Here is a 17,039-nt window from a genome sequence, read left to right as displayed (position 1 = left end):
TCCACTAGACCAGGTTGTCCAAAGCCCCATCCAACCCGGCCTTGAACACTGCCAGGGATGGAGCCTCCACGACCTCTCTGGGCAACCTGTTCCAGTGCCTTGCCAGTGAAGAATTTCTTCCTAACATCTAATCTAAATCAACCCTCCTTCAGCTTAAACCCGTTACCCCTTGTCCTGTCACTACATGCCCTTGTAAACAGTCCCTCTCCAGATTTCCTGTAAGCCCCCTTTAGGTGCTGGAAGGCTGCTAGAAGGCCTCCCCAGAGCCTTCTCCAGGCTGAACAACCCCAACTCTCTCAGCCTGTCCTCATAGGAGAGGTGCTCCAGCCCTCTGATCATCTTTGTGGCCCTCCTCTGGACTTGCTCCAACAGGTCCACGTCTTTCTTGTACTTGGACCCCCAGAGCTGGATGCAGTACAGTGGGGTCTCACGAGAGCAGAGGGGCAGGATCACCTCCCTTGTGATCTGCTGGTCGTGCTTCTTTGGATGCAGCCCAGGACACAGTTGGCTTTCTGGGCTGCAAGCGCACATTGCCGGCTCATGTGGAGCTTTTCATCAACTGACACCCCCAAGTCCTTCTCCTCGGGGCTGCTTTCAATCCATTCCCTGCCCAGCCTGTAGTCGTGCTTGGGATTGCACCGACCCACATGCAGGACCTTGTGCTTGGCTTTGTTGAACTTCATGCGGTTCACACGGGCCCACCTCTCCAGCCTGTCAAGGTCCCTCTGGATGGCATCTCTTTCCTCCAGCATGTCGACCACAGCACACAGCTTGGTGTCATCGGCAAACTTGCTGAGGGTGCACTCGATCCCACTGTCCATGTCGCTGACAAACATATTAAACAGTGTCGGTCCCAATACCGACCCCTGAGGAATGCAACTCGTCACTGTTCTCCACTTGGACATCGAGCTGTTGACCACAACTCTTTGAATGCGACCAGCCAGCCAATTCCTTATCCACTTGAGTGATCCATCTGTCAAATTCATATATCTCCAATTTAGAGACAAGGATGTCGTGCGGGACAGTGTCAAATGCATTGCACAAGTCCAGGTAGATGCCATCAGTTTTTCTTCCCTTTTCCACCAACACTGTAACCCCATCATAGAAGGCCACCAAATTTGTCAGGTGTGATTTGCCCTTAGTGAAGCCATGTTGGCTGTCACCAATCAGATCCTTAATTTCCATGTGCCTTAGCATAGTTTCCAGCAGAATCTGCTCCATGATATTGCCTGACACAGAGGTGAGACCAACCAGCATGTAGTCTTCCTTTGTACCCTTTTTGAAAATGGGGGTTATGTTTCCCCTTTTCCAGTCAGTGGGAACTTCATCAGACTGCCACAGCTTCTCAAATATGATGGACAGTGGCCTGGCCACTTCATCCGCCAGTTCCCTCAAGACACACGGATGCATGTCATCAGGTCCCATGGACTTGTGCACCTTCAGGGTCCTTAGATATTCTCGAACCTGATCTTCTCCTACAGTGGGCGGTTCTGCATTCTCCCAGTCCCTGCCTTTCCCTTCTGTGACTTGGGCAGCGTGGCTAGAGCACTGGTCGGTGAAGACTGAGGCAAAAAGAGTCGTTGAGTACCTCAGCCTTCTCCATATCCCAGGTAACCAGGTCTCCTGTATCATTCCAGAGGGGGCCCACATTTTCACTAGTCTTCCTTTTATCACTGACATACCTATAGAAACGCTTCTTGTTGCCCTTGATGTCCCTGGCCAGATTTAATTCTATCAGGGCTTTAGCTTTCCTAACCTGATCCCTGGCTGCTTGGACAATTTCTCTGTATTCCTCCCAGGCTACCTGCCCTTGCTTCCACCCTCTGTAGGCTTCGTTTTTGTGTTTGAGTTTGTCCAGGAGCTCCTTGTTCATCCATGCAGGCCTCTTGGTGTTTTTGCCTGACTTCCTCTTTGTTGGGATGCATCATTCCTGAGCTCGGGGAAGGTGATCCTTGAATCACAAGCTTTCCTGGGCCCCTTTTCCCTCCAGGGCTTTGTCCCATGCTACTCTACCAAGCAGATCCCTGAAGAGGCCAAAGTCTGTTCTTCTGAAGTCCAGGCTAGCCACGCTTGCTGTGCGCCCTCCTCGCTGCCCTGAGGATCTTGAACTCCACCATTTCATGGTCACTGCAGCCAAGGCTGCCCTTGAGCTTCACATCCCCTACCAGCCCCTCCTTGTTGGTGAGAACAAGGTCCAGCATGGCATCCCTCCTCATCAGCTCCTCTATCACTTGGAGAAGGAAGTCATCATCAACACATTTCAGGAACCTCTGGGATTGCTTGTGCCCTGCTGTGTTGTCCCTCCAACAGATTTCAAGGTAGTTGAGGTCCCTCATGAGGCCCAGGGCTTGTGAACTCTGCGCTCCAGAGTCCCTCACCACCATTCTCAGGGCTCTGTAATCCTTCTTGATACTCCTCAGACTGCTCCTGCCTGTATCACTGGAGCCCGTGTGAAACAACAGCAGCAGATGACAGTCAGTGGACTGTACAAGGCTTTGTAGTCTGTCGGTCGCATCCCTGATATGAACCCCTGGTAAGCAGCACACCTCTCTAGAGAGTGAGTCAAGTTGGCACATGGGTGTCTCTGTACCTCTCAGAAGAGAGTCACCTACTGCTATCACGCGTCACCTTTTCTTAGTCGTGCTGGTTGTTACATGGGGAGCAGGCCGGGCTGCCTTACTCAGCTCCAGCGCCTCTCCTGGTGTGACGGGTCTTTCCTTTTCGCTCTGCGGAGCAGTAATGGTAAACGGATGTTCAGCACAGCTTGCAAAATGACCATTTGAATGTTAAAAAGAATAAAGTTAAAAGTTAATAATTCTGAGTACCCACACAGCCCCCAAGCCAGTACTTACATTTTGTAAGTAGTTTCATTAGATCCAGCAGGATAGACTGCCCAAGTGAATATCTGTTTGTGTTTAACTGCCTGCTGCCTTGTAATCTGCTTGGATTGGCCCAGGGCACGTATAAACGGGTTTGTGCCTTCTCCTATAGAAGGGAACAAGAAATGGTTTAAGAACATGAGAGTGCAATTAACCCCCATGTAGATCTTCCCCGAGGGGAAGAGAGGGACAAATCTACATCCTGGTTGAGTTCTCTGACAAACTAGTTTAAAAATGTCATGAGCAGGCTGCCCTGCTAGCACCATTTGTCAGGAAGACGTACTCCAGTAGAAGATAAATGACTTGTAATCTCGAGAGACGGGATGCATTTTCTGCAGCCTAGAGTGCAATACCCTTTCCTTCTGTACGCTTAATGCCTTAACTTCGGCCATTTCCTGCTCATGGTGTTTGCTCTAGTAGTCCTAATTGTTTTGATGGAGTGCACATCAGTTCTGCAGATTTCACTGAATGACAAAAATTCACTGCAGCAATACTGTATTCCCTCTGTGGACCCAAAGGAAGAGGGCAGGCAAAAGAAAGCGGAAGGCAGGGGAGGAAAGTTCACAGAAGGATTACCGTACCTTTGGGATCCCGAGTTCAGGAAGTGCAGCTTTCTAATCTCTGCTCTGACATAAGCTTTACCAAATCATCAGTCAACTTATCTACCTGTGGGATGGATTATAATACTTACCTGTCTCACAGGGGCCTTGTGAGGATTCGTTAGTTACAATCCTTTGAAGATGGAGAGTGCAAAGTGGTAGTATTCTGCTGGCACCATAATCCTCTCCAGGTTCCTAAGTGTCATCAGGGGACCCTCTGAGGAAAGCAGTTGTTTCTAAACTGCAGTTGCTTACCATTTATTGTCTATTATCTATGTGTGAATTTATATCTGCTTGGATTTTCTTCACTACATTTCTTTCTCTTTAGTTTGGTTGATAGGATCTCAAGATGAAATTCACTTGTTCAGTTTGTGGTGAGGCTACCCTGGGGATTGCTACACCTGAGCCTTAGCCTTTGTGTGCATCAGTTCGTAATTATTGATCTCGCTAGAATTTAAGTGAGATAAAGAGTGCTATTCCAGAGCTGCTTGCTGTGTGAATTAGGTCTCTTGGTGCATCTGTAATGTTAGCTTGGAGTTTGTGGGTTTAGGTCTGTTTTAATAATCCTGAAAAGCTTCTGATGTATTAATGCATCATTACTATGCAAGAATGTGTATTCTTTTGAAGGGCTAAGGTAAATAGATTAGGCATTTTGTTATTTTATTCGAAGTTCTCACACAAGCTGCATTTTTAGAAGTGTTTGAAGTACATGGAGGATTGAAAGCTGGGGGAAAGAGCAATGGAATAAGGTGTTCTTTTTTCTTGACTTCCAGCAGTGCTGATAAAAGTCATGAGGGGTTCATGTTAGAAACAGATGAGTCTCAGTTCACCACCTTTCCTGGTTTTGAATAGGATGTTACTTGGGGCTCAGTTCTGGCCCTTGTTCTTGCTGGATAGCACTTTACTCTGAAATTAGTTTCACTTATTTCAGTTAATTCATTCAGACATATGATGATCACTTCTTCCACTGCTGTTGTCCTCTGTCCAAGTGAGTTGTGATAGTCTTCTTTAAATTCAGGTAAAGGAAATGGCTACACAATTTCCATCAACTTTGAAACGAGCTCTGAAAAATCTCATTTTGCATGTCTCCATTTTGTGTCACCATTTGGCACCGCTGACTTTAGCTGTGTATTGGATAATGCCACAGGGACACACTCACCGCTAGCATAGCTCAGCGCCGTTCTGTGGAGTTTAGCAGACTTTCAGCTACATACATCAGCAATGAATAATGTGTAGCCTTTAAACTACAGAATATGTGAACACCAAGATGACGAGGTTGCATCCATACCTGGTATAAATCCCTGGTTTTACACAGGCACTGAATTTATGGCATCTATTTACCTGGGGGCTCAAAGCTGCCCCCATTATTCATTTTGAGTGGTATGCTGCAACTATGTTATTCCAGTGATAATGGATTAAATTCATTGCTGTTGTAAGTACATATAACTCTTTGAGTTCCAGTGAAGTGATACTGGGTTACACCTGCTGCAAATTCATTCATATGGTTTCATCCAAGACTCCAACACAACTGGATAGTGAAACAAAGTTGAATCAGACTGTAATGTCTTAAAGAATGAGCAGTAAGGCTGGGAGAGGTGATCAGATATGGTTCAATGAGGTAACTTACTTCTGATTCATACTACAGACTCTGCAAGGCTATAGGTTTCAAAGATTAAGCAGTACATTTTTTGGGAGGCATAGTGCTGTTGGTTTGAGAGAAGATGATGAATGGACCTGCACTGCCATTTGCATTTCCATAGCATGGAAGGTATCTATGGGTTTTTAAGGAATGCATGCAGTTGGATACATCCTCACATATGCAGTTGTGGAAGCTTCGTGCTTTGCGTCTGTGGCAAAATTTCTGTGATGCTCAGACCCAGCAAAGTAGATATTCTGGGTAGGTTCATGTAAATTAACGCTGGTGCTTTTGGTTCAGCTTGATGTGATGTTGACTAATTGTGTTGATGAAGCAATTCTTTGCATTGTCTAGCTTATTATACCTCATTACTCTCACTTCAGTTTCTAGTTTGCTGTAAAATGGCATCAGGAGGGATAAATTACAGAACTCTGCAGGAGGAGCAGAAAGCTTTGCCAGCTCTGCAGAGGAGTATTCAGGATTCAGGGTATCATCTGGACTGACGTGGTGGACAGTTTGGGATTGCTGGGTAAGTGCGGAAGCTGGATATTTCTGCTGAAAACTTTAACACTGGTATGATTACTCATTCTGTAGTTTTACCTGATATCATCAGGCTGCATTCTTCAGTGAGGTGCATGGTATCTACCATCATTCCTCTTCAATTAGCTGAAGAGCTGCTGAATCTTCTTTAGGAGCCCAGATTCTGTGGCGTGGGTTTTTTCATTAAGATTATCTGCAGCAACGGGATGGAAAGCTCTTGTAGCTAAAATAAGGGTGTGAGAGAACCTGCAGCTTTACACAGAGTAAGAATTTATAAAGAAACATTCTTTAACTGATCACCCAGCTAAGATGCAGTAGCAGTCAAGATCTCTCTGGACAATATGAAAGTTCACATTGGAAAGACACCTGGGGTGATAGTAGACTGACAAGGGCAGCGAAGGGAGGACTCATATTTTAAACTAATTTAAAATTGTTAATTTGGTTTACACTAGACACACAGTCCAGTTATGACAGCTTAAGAGCTGATGCTCTTAGTTGAGTGCCCATAAATAAACTTTTAAACCAGAATGAAATAGGTCAAAGCTAGGTCACACTGGGTGAGATTCAATATGAGTCTTAAACACACTTCCGCCTCTACAAGTAGGTGTCTATAGATATGTCACCCATGTAACTCTATGGAGATGTAGGTAGAATTCAGGTGCCCATGTACAGGTGTCTTGTGCCTCTTGAGATGCTGCAGGGTTTCTGAGACACCCACCTGGGGGTCGTACGTCTGACACAGGACCTTCGGGATACCCATGTCCCTCTGCAGTGGTAGCTGGACTCCTGGCAGGCTGTCCCAGGGCATCTCAGATGGCACTCCATGGTGGTGTTCAGGCAGCTGCACTGAGCTCCTGAGCGGTACAGTCAGGCGAGTCTTTGGATCAAATCAACTTACCATAAAGTAGACACCAAAGGTGGGAAACAATTGCTGTGACACCTAATGGCGTTTCAGAGGGTTGATGAGAACCGTGCATCATTGCAGATATGATACAGGCCTTACAGGAGACCTGCGCCCTTTTTGAAGTGCTGTTAGGAAGTCAGATGGGATATGATAGGGAATGTAAAATGGCCCTGGGCACCTACCTTCAGACAACTGAATCACCCTCCACGCTGCACTGGCTGCTATCACCAATTCTGCCAGGACTTTAGCCATGTAACCTGTGCAGACACCTCTATGGAGACAGTGAAAATTAAGGATGTTCATCTCAGACTGAACCTCATCCTTTCCCTCAGCAATGAAACAGGTCACGCACAGAGGGAAATGGGGAACGGGAAACAGGTTGTTCCCTGGTGAGGCACCAACTCCTGCTCCTGAGACTGCCATTTCTTGCTGGCAGCTACGCTTCCCCGTACCCGAGCGCTTGCATGCCTGCTAGAAGCCAAAGGTCTGCAGGGCAGCTGTGAGCAAAAGAGAGGCTGTTGCTAACAGGGCTGATACTGAGAGCTGCTGCACTGGTCACGGCTGCCAAGGGTTTTTTGCCCTGACAGCAGACACTGAAGAATTGCATCACGTGAGCTTATACTTGTGATCTTTTTTTGTATATAATGAGCTATACATAAAAAATTTCTGCTGTATGATGGCAGTGAGGGGACTGTATAACGTATACAAGGGACACCAAAGTTTTCATCTTTCCACTGTCCATCTGTGGGTAGTAAGGTGGAATAACACCATAAGAGAATACTTACCATAATATTCTTTAACAATGGCAGTCTTGCTGATAGTTGAGCATATTTAAATTAGGAGATGCTGTTTCTCATGATGCAGTGAAAGACAGTATTGTTAACTGCCAGTACCCATAACTTTACAGGTAATTGCAGCTATGTATGAGCCATGCTGTTGTTTGATTAAATTGGTTTACCCGATAATTGAAGGCTTATTGTAATATAATTGTAATTGTCATATACTGTGTTATTTCTGAACAATAGAGAAGTAAAGGCTAAAGGCTATCCAGTGGAACAAACTACCTCCTGCATGCAAATAAATTATCCAGTTGCTGTTATAAGCAAGAGGCATTGTGTTCTGCCAGACTTGCAACAAAGAAATCATTATCTGTCTGCCCTGTGCGTTGAAGAACAATAATCTGTATTTCCAAAATTAAAACCATAATTAAGCTATTATTATGAGTCCACAAGACAAGAATGAAGAAAATGATAGTGTTAGGCCCCTCTGAGTCTCAGATCCCCAGTTAGCAACCCCTGAATCAGTGGTTCAGATTTTCCTCACATAAGGATTGCTTCGCCTGGCTGTCAGTTATGGAGGCATCACCCCACGGGCCAGCTGAGTCACTGTAACACTTCTCTCATTACCCACCTGCCAAGCAGGACGTTGCCAGGAAAGACAGTCTCACTGGGATGTACTTCAAATAACCTGGGAGCTGACTTACTGGAAACCAGAAAACTATACAGGAGCCCTCTGACTGGTAAACAGTGGTTCACAAGGGGGTTTTTTTGAGCTAATAAAAATGGGCGGAAATCACTTCTCATGCCCTTCTTCGGGGTTGCATTTCACTTTCCTTTGGGTGTGGCTGGGAGTCTTGGTTTTGGTCATCATATCTAAATAGAATCACGGAAAATAGAGCAAAAAAAGACGAAAAGGTTTCTACCACAAAGCAGGCCCTCTAAATTACAATTGAGAATATACAGGTGTGTGTGTATGTTTGTATTCGTCCACATCCTTATTATCATCAGATGTTAAGACCAAGATCTTAGTAAATATTATGTTTCATATGTGTTATTAATGTGTCATTGAATTTAAAAAGAAGACGTTGTTCAGATCATCTGGACACAGTGACAAATATTTGAAGTTAGTGAGAAGTCCCTTGGTAGGTCTTCAGTATCGCCTAAGCTTCTGCAGAAAATAAATGAGTGAGAATGCTGTAGCTAAGGAATTTGCTACATTATCTAAGATGGCTGATGATGCAAAAACAACTTCAAGTTTTGAAATACAAAACTGCAGTGAGTCGGAAAATATAGAGAGCAATGTTAACGTGACTCGCTCACATCCTATCTCCAGGTTTAAGGCTGAAACTGATTGAGCAGAGTCTGGAATACCCTGCAGGGTATGAGCAAAACCATGCTCATAAAGCAAGATGACTAGGTTGTTGGTTTTTTTTTCTTTTTGTAACAGAAACTTTGAGGAAAAAAGATGATCCAGAACAAGAAGTTCCAGGTAAAATATGTTTTACTGACATATTATCATCACCAAATTTTCTGTCCCATATGTTACTCATGTAGCTTCATTCTTCCTTGATACTTCCTCCAGCCAAAGAGCTGATAAGTATTGATCTGGGATGCTGGCTCTCTCCTGTGCTTCAGTTATGATGTAAGAAAATGTCTTTTGGCAGAGGGTGTATTACCGGGAAGTTTGTTGTGCTAGAGAAGTTATAATCTTTTCAGAGTGCCGTGAAAAGTCAGTGATTGCTCAAGTGCATAAACACGTCCATCCCTCAGCTCCACTGCCTCAGATTAACACTGTACATTGCCAATATCTATAAAGCCTTCACAGCGAGTTGTGAACAACACAGTCTTGAAACCAGTAACTAGGCTCTTTTTTTGGCCCCTGTGGTGCCTTTGAAGTGGCTCCTTTAACCACTGCCTTCCTCAGAACTGCTCCTCGTGCCTAGATCAGTTGTCCAGCCACATCACTTTCTGCCCCGCAGACTCGTGTTTTGCCAGTGAGCATATGTAACGCCGCTCAGGCGCTGAGGCCACCCACGTGACCAAGAGATTTTGAAACAGGGTTTTTTTTAAGAACATGTTCCTTTACTTCCTAGCCATGTGATCCTAATTGCTTTAGCATGCTTGGCCTAAACTGGGACAGTCACACAGTAGGAATGCTGCTCTGCTCCCATCTCTGCTCCAAACTGGGACACTCAGCTGTGAACCCAGCTGTCCAGTGAAATGTCACTGTCCTGGATCTTGGCATTTGGAGTAGAGGTCTCTCCTTTCCCTTTGCATGTGTTTCTTTGACTTTCAGACCACAACATATGCATGCAACGACACACCTGCTTGGGTTGACATAGGCATTGATGCACCCAGCTGGGGATTCAGTCCCAAAATTTGCTTTTTAATTCTGACTGTGTTAGGCAGCTCTTTGCTCTGCTTTCCGAGGACCCCTGTAGGGACCTTGCTTGCAGGATACGTGGCAGGTGGGGGAAAACTATCTCAATATTGGGAAGTGCCATATGTGACAAGGAAGGAAGGAATTGGATTGCTAAGTTCCAAGGCTTTCAAGAAATCCAGGACAGTCCTTCATTGTCATTAATTTTAGATATAATGTATATATGTATATCTTAAGATGGGATTGCACACAGAGGTGGGTGCCCAGGGGAGCTGGTGGAGCGATGCTGTGAGTGTGCTCCCTCTCTTGTCTCTTCCCTCGCATTCACTCATGCTGGCTGGAGCAACCTGTAGTGCTCAGCTGCCTTCTGCACACAAGTCCACACTGGAGAAGCTTTCCTTGAGCTAGACAAGGTGGCAGCATGCATGGCAAAGGTGTGTACACTTCAGCTGCTTTGGCCATTAACAGAGCCCTCCAGAGACTGCTTTCCTGTTGCTCAATGTGGGGGCAGGCTCGTGTGCAATGTTAGAGGCGGCTCTGCTCTTCCAAGCAGCATCCTTCAGGTGCGATGTAAAGCTGCAATCCTGGCTGCTGACAGGGACCACTGATCTGGTGGCACGTCTTCTGTATGGAAATAGTACTGCCCTACAAAGGATTTCAGAAATTATGTTGGTTTTCCGCACCCTTCCTCCCCCCAAAATCATGAAGATGAACTAAAAGATTTAAGTTTAAAGAGTAAAACAAATCACTCAATGAGCAGCAAAAATAAGGAAGCCAGTTTTCCTTTGGATTTGTGTCTTTTGGCCCTAGCCCTTCCCTTTTTCCCCCAGTGACCCTGCCTCTGCTGCATGCTCCCCACAGCACCCTCGCAGATGAGTCTAGAAGTCTGTACGTGCTGACTGGCAGCCCAGGATCTGTTTGTCAAATGCCTACCTTGTACAGACTTAATTTTCTTGGATTTTTTTTGCAAATCAGAGTGAGACTGGCCAGCAAGCTGAAAGGTTGCTGGGACAGCTAGCTGCCCAATGGCTAGCATGACAGCGTAAGTTTTGTTCCTCTCAGAAAGGAGATTATAAGGTTTATGTTTTATATTTGTCTTCTGAATTTGGAGGCTCCAGTGTTCATTTGAGTCACCAGCAAACAAGGAGGGTAAATTTTCTTTGGAAAATAACAGGAAAGGTTTTATTCTTGTCTAAATGTATGAATATAGGAGCTGCGTATCCTGAGAAAGGGTAAAATTATGAACTGGCTAGAGATGGGATGGAAGGGATATTTTAATTTTACCTACCTAGCTTTCTTAGTGTCTTTGCCATGTACTGCTTTTTTTTCCTTTCTTTTTTTTTCTACCTGCCCTCAATGAGTATTATTGTTTATTATATCCAGAAAGGGGGAAATTTATACATATAAAGAATTCCTTAGTTCTGTTTCCTTCAGCTGATTCCCATTTGTGGCCATATCCCTCTCATCCTTGGCAATGTTGCCGTATGTCTGTTATCTGCGTCACAGATACGGTTAGATGTGGGAACATTTTTCTGGAGCTCATTTTTCTGGAGCTTTGACCATTCTCAGTGCTCTTGCCCAAGCTATTTCCAGTTAGACTACCTCGTTCTTGAACTGTGGTGCCTTAAGGGGACACCGTACTTCAGCTGAGACTTCTAGCAGTACTGAGTAGAACAGCAGAATCGCTTCATACATATTACAGGCTATATCCCTGCCTGTGTGTCCCAGTATGATGTTTGCTTTCTTTTTGGTATCATGACACTGCATTCAGCCGTGAATTACCACTGCTGCCTAAGGGGCCTTTTCTTATTCCTCTGTGTATTTGTATATCCTGCCTTCTTGTAGTGCTCTGCATTCTCCCCTTCAAATTTCATCTTGCTGCTTCGCAGAAGCCAATAGGAACCTTCTCAGCCTTCATCTGCAGCCTTCTCAGAGACTCGTGCTTGTGCTTAGCTGAGCAAAGAGGCTGCGTGAGCTTCAGGCCAGCTCCAGCAGAGCTTGTGCAAGGGAGCATGTGTTTGTGCTGACGGCTTTATATGGAATTATAGGTCACTGTTACTGCTGACAGAAAAAATTATATGCAAAGACACCTTGACTACAGATCTGTGTCACTGTATTAAAAAATCAAGTTGAAAGCTTTTTAAGAAAATACACAGTGGTGTCAGTGCATCCTCTAAATAAGTCACTTTATCTAGATGCTTTGCATTGCCTATTGCCTTATAGCAAGCCAAGAATGTCCACTTTTCAAATTAATACTGAAATTCCTCATGATACTGTCAACTATTTTTCAAAACATGGCAGTTATTGCTCTCCCCCAGGGGGGATATAGCTGAAGGATGATGAGGATGCTTCTGCAGTTCCCACTCATAGTAATAAATAATACAATGCATGGTGCTGCTGGTGTGATTTTTTATGAAGTAACATTTCAGTAAAAGCTGGTTGCAAAACACACTAAGTATGATTTATAGGTCTGAAATTATAACTATCCAGCATTCCTGAGCGATGGCTTATTTATTCTTGTAGTCAGAAGACAAAGCTTTCTATATTGAAAAACAGTTGATACCTCTTTAATTACAGCTTAGGTACAATGTGGACATTGTGCTTTTTAACCACCCACTGACAGTCACTAAAGTGCAGTGGACCTGCATTTCCTAATGTATGAAATTGCTCCTAGGATTCTGCAGGATCCATGAGAAAATTGCAAAGAATTCTTACTTATCCCTGAGCAAGTGTTTCTCGGCTGAATAAAACTTCTAAGTCTTTCTAAAAGCTTCATTCTTAAGATCTTATATTGAGATGGCCCCCTAATGGTGTACCAGAATCTCAGCTTAAGGTGCCCAGCTGACTTTCAAATACTTACTTTTAATTATCATTCTTTTCTTTCCCCTGGGATTAATTTTGAAAATGTAAGTCTCTGGGTGCATGTGCTTAAGAAATCGTCTTATGTTGACATTTCTCCCTTGTATAAAAAAGCAAAGCAACACAAAACAAGAAATTGATCTCTCAAGCAAGATTTCCATTACCAGGAGAATATTTGGTTCTCTTTTCTCCTTCCCTCTAAGCAGCAAGCACTCTATGTCTAGACTTCAGTAATGCAGTATGCACAGCAAATGTAAGGTCATTGGAAAAAGGATGTGAAAAGAAACCACAGATGAGAGATGCTAATTGCATCATTTGATGCATTGCTGGAGCTCAGATAACGCTGGTAAGGTAAAAGGACTCATAAAGAGTAGAATATGTACTTGTACTTGAGATGAACTGGAGAGCTATCACCAAAAGATACTCCAAACAGGATTTGTCAGGATGGAAAATAGCGAGTGGCTCAGCCCTCACTATTCATTGCCAATAATGAAACAGCTTCATTAACATTCAGGAAGACTGCTCAGTGTCCTGGTTCTGGCAAGGATAGAGTTAATTTCACAAAAAGCCAGGACAGGTGAGCCAAGCTGGCCAGGGGCTATTCCATACCATGTGACGTCATGCTCACCACAAAAGGGGGCCAGTCGGGCAGGGGCGGGTTCGGTGGCTCCGGGACAGGCTGAGCGTCCGGTCGGTCGGGTAAATTGTTCTTTGTTATCACCCATTGTGAATATCTGTTATCAGTACTGTTGTTGGTTGTTTCCCTCTCCCTTGCTGTCCCAGTAACCTGCCCTTATCCCAACCCTCGAGGCTTTGCCGTTGTTTTTCCGTTCTCCTCCCCAGCCCGCCGGGGGAGGGGTGAGTGAGTGGTGCGCGGCACCCAGCTACCGGCTGGGGCTAAACCACGTCAGTCCTTTTTGGCGCCCAACGTGGGGCACGAAGGGTTGTGATAACGACAAGTTTGAAAAAACAAAGTTGTTATAAGCATCTATAATGTTATTGAAACAGTTGCTGGTCATAATGATGTTGTGTTTGGTCACATGGCTCTGGTTTGTAAACCCGTGTTTATGTAATCCCTGCGGCGCTGTTTATCATCTCTGGGAGAGGGGTTTATGTTCTCATGTTATTGTATTGTGTGATAATGACTTATGATAAGATATCATCGACGGTCATGAGTCTGAGCTGGTACTTGTATGTAGCATTTCTGTCAGGCCCGTACCTCGGTCAGTATCTTTCAGAACTGATTAATAATTGCACCCAATCTATGGGAAAGACGGGGGGATACCTTCTCTCACTCTTTCACCTCCCCTTTTCCCTTTTGGTTGGTTACAACAATTTTTGAGAATTTTGAATACCCTTGGAATGTTCAGGCCAGTATATTCCTATTGCTAGGTCTCCTGCATGCTTTCCAACTCCTGTTCAGGGTTAGCAAAAATTGTTTCAAGAATACCACCCAAGGATCTTCCCCAAGGCCGAATGGTCAGGGCTGGCATGGCATGTGGGAGACTATGGGCGGGTATCTAGAGACCTTCTCACCCCCAATGGTTTGGAGCTTCACTCCCGAACAATTGCAAGACCCTGATAAAATGGTAGAATATTTGAAAGGAAAATGCTGTGGGGATTCTAAGGAGACACAACTTACTGCACTGTGCTGGGCCCTGGCCACAATCTATCAAACACTGCTTGAGAGTAGACAGCACCACCCAGAGGGAGAGAGCAGACCCCCAGGCCCCGCAGCTGCCCAGGCCCCCGCAGCTGCCCAAACCCCCGCAACAGGCACCGCAGCAGCCCAAACCCCCGCAACAGGCACTGTAGCCGAGCCAAAAGATCAACCCACCACACTCAGTTACTACAGATCCCATTAGGAGTTGAGCTCAGCATCCGTGACAAGGAGAACGATACAGAAATAACACAAACCTGTAGAAACGGGCCAAGCCTGTAGCCCAAGAGGTCAGGCTGTGCCCTTGGGATTCGTTTCAGGGATGACTACAAGAGACTAAGATGTGTGAATGCTCCCTCCCAGGCTTTCAAGGTGTTTAAAACTATAATGGTGCCTCATTTAATGCGTTCCCTTTTTTAAAGGGGTTTGATGAAAATTCAGTCTCCACTAGTCCTTCCATCCATGACCCCAATGCACATACACATGCACATGGGGCTTCCTAGTCACACAGTCCTGTTCTCAGCAGAACTAGGTTAGTTATCCTACATATGGCCCATCCACTGAACAGAAGGCATAGGCTGGTGGGTAGAAGTGTGTTTCAGAAAGAAGTAGCTATAATCTGGAAAAAAATAGAAGCTCATCACACTCTGGGAATAGTCAAAGTCACTCTTCAGTGGAAGTGAGCCACTGGCAGAGCAGTAGTGTCTCAATACATGAAGAACATGGCAGCAAGACATAAGCACCTGACACAGAGGCATCATCACCGAAAGTGACAGGCTTGTGCACTTCGACCACTGTTCAAGAAATCTCCTGGTTTAAAAACAGAGTGAGTGACAGCTTGCCCACCTATTCAGTCTCTTGCTTGCAAAACCAGACGCTTTCCGATCAGCTAGTTGAGGATTAGCAGTGGGGAGAAAGGGGTGGTAAAAGGATGACATTGGTTTCATTATTTTGGACATTACTTTTCCAATAACTAGCAGGGGTACGCTGATATCTGTCGGTGTCATGTGGAGATAATTTACCCATTTTTAGTCCCCTCCTACTGTCTGAAATTGTAAATTCTGTTTCCAGAGAACAGAATTATTAGAATAGCTGTATGACAGATTTAGTTGTCATTTACTTACTGGAGAAAGTGTCACAGTGAGAAATAACTTACTTTATCATTTTGAAGTATGCCTTTGCTGTAAGACTTTTTCAAAGTTTGTACTATTGTTCAACTTTGACAGCAGAATAAAACAGTGTGTCATTTCTTATAAAAAAGAAACATGCCCTTGAGGAGGTTATGTTGATTTGCCTAAGAAATTTTATCCACATTTTCCATTTTCGTAGAAGACTGGTTTATAGACTGATGTATATTTTTACAGTGCATTGATAATATAGAAAGAATCAAGCCATTTGTGGAACCAGGTATTTTGTGCTATAGCATAAAGTAGAAAGGGGGACTGCCTTCCCGTTTTTCAGTCACAAAGACCCCCCACCCCACCCACCCCCCCCAAATCACAAAAGCAATCCCTTAATCTCATGTTCTGGGAAAACACCTGTTTCACTAGTGCAAGATTGGTTGCTGTACTAGCTCCTCAAAATAGTTGGAAAAATCTAATCCCCCATTAACAGGAGGCCATATGGGAGAATTATTTGAGGACATGTAACCACAGAGTACGCTTGCTGCATAAGAGTGCAAGATCTTTACTGTGTAAGCTTTGTGCTAAGTAATGGCAATGAAGTAGCAGATTTGCACCTGAAAATATGACAGTACGTTCCAAGCCCTCCCTGTTGGACTTAGGCAAGCCTGAAAGTGCAGCTTCAGCTGTTGCTTGCAGAATGTCACTGCAAAGAGTGGCTCCCATGATCAGCTGTTATGTCATGCTGTGCAGATTTTTTTGTTTGAATACTTGCAACTTCATGTGAACCAGGCAAACGAAACCCAGTGCTGTCTTTGAAAATAACAATGCATAGCAATTAAGTACAAGAGTCATGGTACATTCATGCTGCATCATAAAGTTAAGCCTTCAATAAGTTTCAAAGCCTAAAACCACAGAAACAAAAAATAAATTACAGTGACTCACAAGGGCTATAGAGGAATACTTCTGAATTAATAACAATATTCATGTGCTGCTTTCCCATCAGCATATCGACCACAAGCATCCAGAGGCAGCTGGTAGAGGGTACGACACAAGACCTTCATTGTGGGGGATGACTGGTGATGGTGATGGTCCCATTCTGCTGGTGGGTCCTTCTGCTGCCACTTTACTACAGGGTACAGCAAAGCTTGTCATTAATCAGCCTGACAAATCTACCCTGGTGGCTCAGAATAAAGCTGCTGGGACCATTTCAATGAAGGGTTCAGCAGTTCAGAGCTTAAACTGTTTATGATACCTTAACATTGGATTCCGTTATTCAGGTCTTCACTAACATGGAGCCAGGTGAGAGAACAAGCTGCAGCTTGGTCAGACAGATCTGAAGCCGGGGCCATAACGGTTGGGTTTTTTGCATTTTTCTGCCTCTTTGTAATTGATTATATTTTCCTGGGCAGCTTAGCTGTCAGAAATAGCACCTCATTTGTGTCTATCTACTGACCATAACTGATATTTAGTATTTTATTCCAGAACTGTTCTTTAATAATTAATACACTATGAATTTGGCTGACAATTAACACCCATTCAGTTTAGCTACCATTTTAAGAAAAGTTGTTCATAATCCTACTCTGTTCATAATCCTCCTCTAGAAATTACTTAGAATTGACTCTTAAAGTTTTGAGGTATTTTGTAACTAGGAAATCATTGTCAGGAAAGAAGTTTCACAC

This window comes from Grus americana, chromosome 3 (genome assembly GCF_028858705.1).
Source record: "Grus americana isolate bGruAme1 chromosome 3, bGruAme1.mat, whole genome shotgun sequence".
Taxonomy (NCBI): domain Eukaryota; kingdom Metazoa; phylum Chordata; class Aves; order Gruiformes; family Gruidae; genus Grus; species Grus americana.
The sequence above is the reverse complement of the archived record's forward strand: the minus strand, read 5'-3'. Positions refer to the sequence as shown.